The following is a 6,317-nucleotide window of genomic DNA, read 5'->3' as shown; positions in this document are numbered from 1 at the left end:
AACTCAACTCCTCTTCCTCAATAACTTATCATATGTCCTTGGAGCCATTAAGTGTCTTTTAATTTTGCAGAGAAAATTTTTATTTCTTTTAGTTATATATGCTAACTCTTGCTTTGTCAAATCTTTGGCCAAGAAATACTTCTCCAAGGCAAGCTCAACAATGGGTTTACATGTTTGACTATAGTTGCAACCTAAAGATCCTGTACATTGTGCTTTTAATTCAGCCCTTTTAATTTGATACTTCTATTTCTTTTGTTGACTTGTGGCATGCTGTCTTAGCCCACCTGTATATCCAATAAAGCGATCATAGATATTATAATATATTTCCTCCAACCCTATTTTTTAACAAACAAGTTTCAGTGTAAGAAAATACATTGAAACTGGTTTCTTATAAGAAGGACGGGAGGTAGTATTGTTTAACTTTAATAAACCATGCAATCTATGTCTCTCTTTCAACACGGGGGATCCCACGAGTACCACTTTTTGCTTCATCTATTACGTACTTATCACACAAGACTGGGAACTTGTATACTGTGATATTAGGGGACCTTCCCCATTGTCTTTCATAAATGGAGTAGGATAATACATTCATTTTGTGGATGCCTTTTCTAGGTATTATAGGCTTTATATATTGTTTTTCAAATTAAAACTTCGCAAACTGACACTACTAAAAAAAAGTCTTTTTACGACACCGTTTTTACGCCGGTTATAAGGGAACCGCTTTAGAAAATAGTACGGTGGCAATTTTGTAATTATTGTGTTGAAAATTGGAATTCACGACATACATTCTAAGGCGGTTTTCAATAACCGCCTTAGAATGTTTTGTGTAATAAAATTTACGCCAGTTTGTATAAAAAACCGTCGTAAACCAAAATAAAAAAAGAAAAAAAATAAAAAATAAAATTTTAGTTCAGAACACTCTAAGCTGCTTTCGCATTTGAGTTCACTGTTCTGAACCCTAACCTTGTCGCTCATTTTGCATTTGAAGCAAGCCCCTGGGCTGTTCACTGTTCTGAACCCGAGGTTGTTCTTCTACAACCCGAGGTTGACTTCCCAGCCGGTGCGAACCTTCCCGACTCGAAGTCGCAATTCGTGAAGAAATATATTGGTCGATCACTTATAAGAAATGAGGTTAGTGAGTTACTTAGTTAGGTTAAGCTTCTTTTAACCTTCTTTTAGGTTAAGCTTTGAAGAAACCCAATCAATAAGGTTCGTGTGAGGTCGCGGAGCTTGTGTTACTGCTGATGTATGCTAATGTTGGTTGCAGGGAAGACGCAGGTCACGAATGAGTAGTTGGTGAACAATAGCTACTGGGCTGAAAGACATCAGTGGAAAGATCTCACCAACTCTCCTGAAGAGCTTGGAAAGCCCTAATTGGAAGGTTTGGTTGATAAGAGCTAGCAATTTGTATTTAATGTTGCTTTGAGCTTTCAGTATTTGAGGAAGTATATTATTGTGCTATTGCTTCTAATGTTGCCGTGCATTACTTATTATAGGTTCGTATGGAGTCTGTTGATGCTGTAAACAAAATATTGGAAGAGGCTAATAAGCGCATTCAAGCAATTGGAATTGGTACTCCATTAGCATTTTAAAAAAAAAATTTGAACCTTATGCTCTCTCTCTCTACTCTCCCTTTTCATCAACTTCCTCCCCAAATGGATTAGTTGAATGCTATCTTTTAGTAATTATTCTAGATTTCTAGTTGATTATTTTGTTTATTGTAAATTTGTCAGTCTTTGTTAATTATTCCTAACTACTATTTTATTACCAGGTGAGTTGTTTGGGGCTCTTAGGGAACGACTCCTTGATAGCAACAAAAACATTGTCATGGCTTCCTTGACAGCAATTGGCAATGTTGCATCAGCAATGGGTCAAGTTGTAGAGAAGGGAAGCAAGGTAAGAGGATCCTGTTCTGTTTTTGTATTTTTTTTCCCATTTGGTACTATTTTGATGTTTTCTGTTTGAACATTTCTTGAAATGGTTTGTTGCAGGGTGTTCTGTCTAATATATTGAAATGTCTTGGTGACAACAAGAAGCACATGAGAGAATGTGTGCTGAATACATTAGATGCTTGGCTGGTTGTTGTCCATCTGGATAAAATGGTATGTGTTCTGTGCTGATCTTGTGTTCTTTCATTGTTTTGTCTTGGGTGTTTTGTCTGGGTATGTGTATAAGAAAAATGCTTCTTTCTTCCCTTGTTTCCTTAATATTCTTGTAATATCAAGCATCTTGGAATTGTTTACTTATTGTTAGATTGAAAAAATGGTTAAAGACATTCATGGACCACCATTGACACTAATTGTTGAGAATTTGAAACCATATGCAGCTTTTCAAGGCACGTTCTTTGGTTCATTCTTCTTTGCGAATGTTGGTGAATTTGTGTGGATATCTTCTCTTAGCTCCTCCTTTTTTTGGTCTTTAGAGTCATTTGAGTCAGGTAGAGCAGTTTCAGTGGGTGCAACATCAAAAGCAAAGGCTGGGAAATCAACTGCCAATGGTGTTTCAAAACATGGAAATAAAGCTGTATCTTCTGTAAGTTGATTTTTCTTTGGTTAAGTACTTTTAGATTTGTTTTGATTTCTAACTATTTGTTTCATCATCTCAAAAGAGAGTTGTGGCAACAAAAGGTGCCAAGTCTGAATCAATATGTGTTCAAGATATAGCGGTCCAGTCTCAAGCCTTGTTAAATATCAAGGATTCAAATAAGGTATTGTTGGCTGAACTGGAGTATACCAAATGTTGTTTATAAATATTTGGTTGGACTATCATCTGGATTGTCTTGCAAGCAGGAAGATCGAGAGAGAATGGTGGTTCGAAGGTTTAAGTTTGAGGACCCACGTATTGAGCAAATTCAAGATCTTGAGGTGGGACTGTTTGTTGAGGAACAATCATGCATAACTTGAACTGTCTATAACTATTGAATTATAATAAATGTGCCTGCAATTTGCAGAATGATATGAAAACAAGTTGATGGACTTGAAATGCTGCAGAAGGTGTTAAATTGTAAGTCAATCCTTGAGGTAAAAATCACAATTTAGCTTAATTATTAAGTGCTGCTTTTATTTTGCCTTTCTAATTTGATAATTATTATTATTACTATTAAAACTTTGATGAATGAATTAAAATTAACTATGATAATTATAAAGTTTTAACTTTATAAATGTGAGGAGAAATTTTTTAATTTAGCCAAGTATGTTAATTAAAAGGCCTTTCATAAAATTGTTTTAATTCCTCGATTAATATATTGTTTAATGATTGTTTGATATTTATAATTATAAGCAAATATGTTTTTTAAGTACATCCATGCAGTTGAGACAATTAATTATGACACACTAATCTCATGAAACAAACACACACACATACATAATTGTTCTATCTATTAATTTTAAATATTACTTCTAACTTTAAAGAGATGAAATATGAATATTATGTTTTAAAATATATTATTAAGATTTGAGTACTGGGACTATACTCAAAATCAATAGAAGATGAATCTGGATACTCGCGGCCTCAGTAGAAGATGAATTCGTATGCATAATATATATATATATATATAACTTGAATATAAATAATTTTTATAAAATATGAAACAAAATTATTTAAAATTATATGAAAATATAATTAATTAATATACAAATAAAAATTGCTTAAATCGAGGAATAAGAATGAATTTAAAATAAAACTTAATTGAAAAATATAATTAGACGAGATTTTATATGAAAAAGATATACAAGGTAATTAAAGCTGAAGTTTGACAAAAGAAATCTAACATAAAATAAAAAATTCATAAATAATTAAAATGTGAGGCTTTAAAAAAAATAACACGCCACTAGTGAGTTTGAACACTCACATCAAAAGTAAACACTAGCTAATTAATTATTTTTTAATTAACATTATTAATCACTTACAAGTTGATAATTGAATTATGTTATGTCAAATCAAACAGAGCTTCCAGAATAGAAATTCTAGCACTCCAAGGCCTTCAACCAGTTACCGCAAGAAGAAGGTCGAGAAGGAAGATTAGGATCAGGATGTCTGAATATAAGAATTTTAGATGATAAAATATATTTTTTAGTTTTTTTTAAATATAATTAAATTCAATTTTGTTTCATAATTTTTTTTATTGTTTTTCATTCTTAAATTTTAAAATTTGAATCATTAAAAATTAATGATTTTCACATTTAAATACATATTACATCATTAAAAGTTAATTACAGATTATTTAAAAAAAATTAACACTTATAAGAATCAAGATCAACAAATTTTTTTTAAAGACTAAAGTCATATTTGGCTAGATTTGTATAGATTCAAGAATATTTTAACCAAACTTATATACATTAAAAATAATATTATGTTGTCCAAAAATATTTATATATTTTTATTAATGGCTAGTTTATTTAATAAAAAGTATTTTTATATCTAACTATTATAGAATAATTCAATTTGAAGAATGAGAAGCCACGATTCCAATTGTAATGGAGTTCATCATGGGACATATTCGTGCACCCAATCCCATCCAAACTTATATACATTAAAAATAATATTATGTTGTCCTTTTCACTGCACTCTATTTTTTGACTAAATATTGGTAGTTACTTTGACTCTAGGTCATACAAAGATAAAAATAAAAAATAGTTGATACGAGAATATTTGTCAAAACTAATTTACAAGTTAGTTAAAAATTAAACTTATAAATTAGTTAAAACTCATAAGAGCTGAAATAATAAAAATTTATAAGCTAGCTAGTTGATTGAATAAAAATATTTAATAATATTAGTCAATAAGCTAATTAATAAATATAAAATGACATAAATATTTTGATTTAATTACTTGATATAAAGAGAGATATCAAATAAATTAACAAGGATTTAATTACTTTGACATAAATATTTTGATTTAATTACTTGATTTCATTATAGGCCAGATCGATATGTTGCATCGTTTGGCGAATTTTCCTATCATTATTCAAAATGGAGATCCAGTATGCCATTTGTTGAGCAATTGCAAGCTTTCCAAGAACTTATCAATGAGGGAAAGGTGACTGATTTCACTCAATTTACTTCATGCTTTAGCTTTCCTAGTTTTCTAACAATTTCTAGTGATTTGTGTTGGTTTTGGCTCAGAGAAACTAAACACATTTTTTTATTTTCTAAAAGTATTTATTCCAACTGAAACTATTGATATTTCCATGAAATTATTGATATATATTTGCTTGTAAGTTGATAGACAAAATGCTGTTAAGGAGTGGAATGGTATAGTAGATTGTTTATCTCTCAAAAAATTTGGTTGGACAAGAGGGATGAGATGGTCATACCACTTTTGTTGTCTACTTTTATATGTTATATGCGGCAAATGTCTCGTATCCTATATTCCTATTACAAGTCTGTAAATAAAAATAAATTATTGCATGTTTGTGTAGTCAGCATAAACCCATAACCTTTTAGTCCAATCAAGGTAGGATTTACTGTTTCCTTTGTTTAATTTTGATGACATTTGTGTCAAATGGTAATATGAAATTCAACTATTCTGTGTGCATCAGGTACGCTATATACGTGTTTCAAATGAAACTTCATATGAAGTGATAGAGTTTGTTCATGCATGGAAAGTTGAAGGCCTTCCAAAGAAGACATAACATTCAAAGACGGTTATTAACTAATAACTGTCTTTGAATGTCAAAGAAGAAGCAACATTCAAAGACGGTTATTAACTAATAACCATCTTTGAATGTCAAAGAAGACATAACATTCAAAGGCGGTTATTAACTAATAACCGTCTTTGAATGTCAACGCAGACATAGCATTCAAAGGCGGTTATTAGCTAATAACCGTCTTTGAATGTCAACACGGACATAGCATTCAAAGGCGGTTATTAACTAATAACCGTCTTTGAATGATTCTTACTTTCAAAGACGGTTTTTAAAATAACCGTCGTAAAAAGCAATTTAATTTTAACGACGTTATATACAACGACGGTTTAGAACCGTCGTTAAAGACACTTATTAACCGTCGTAAAAAACCCTTTTTTTAGTAGTGTGACAATGCAAATATCACTTTGTCTGAAAAGAAAGCAGACATATGATTGAAATTGGGTTGACTTTACTTGCTCTTGCGTACCTGCATTTCAAACTATCACTTTTCTTATAAAAAAAAATGAATAGTTTGGCATCACTGGTTTTGTTCAATTCTATTCTTACAAGTTATATAAACGAGAGCTTGTTATGTGTCAAGTCACATCTTTATGATTATTCAAATATGATGCAATCATTAATTGGGAGCTTGCTAGTTGTTTTTTAATATCCTATTTTGTTTGACTCTTGT

General features: G+C 30.8%; 1 non-coding gene across 3 annotated transcripts; it reads left to right on the top strand.

Moving 5' to 3' along the window:
* The first annotated feature begins 747 nt into the window (after positions 1 to 747).
* LOC102659664 (uncharacterized) lies at positions 748 to 5,761 on the top strand. Of its 3 annotated transcripts, none has more exons than XR_005891473.1 (11): positions 748 to 1,131; positions 1,268 to 1,381; positions 1,497 to 1,572; positions 1,772 to 1,896; positions 1,992 to 2,102; positions 2,327 to 2,532; positions 2,609 to 2,707; positions 2,790 to 2,864; positions 2,951 to 3,003; positions 4,920 to 5,037; positions 5,540 to 5,761. It is a non-coding gene; the product is annotated as an uncharacterized protein (transcript). The 3 variants fall into 3 exon arrangements; XR_005891472.1 differs by having other exon boundaries at positions 2,423 to 2,532; positions 2,951 to 3,020; positions 5,540 to 5,760; XR_005891471.1 differs by having other exon boundaries at positions 2,951 to 3,020; positions 5,540 to 5,759.
* The last annotated feature ends 556 nt before the right edge of the window (positions 5,762 to 6,317 follow it).

The sequence above is a fragment of the Glycine max genome, chromosome 5 (genome assembly GCF_000004515.6).
Source record: "Glycine max cultivar Williams 82 chromosome 5, Glycine_max_v4.0, whole genome shotgun sequence".
Taxonomy (NCBI): domain Eukaryota; kingdom Viridiplantae; phylum Streptophyta; class Magnoliopsida; order Fabales; family Fabaceae; genus Glycine; species Glycine max.
Note: the sequence above shows the minus strand (reverse complement) of the source record. Positions and strands in the feature narration are given on the sequence as shown.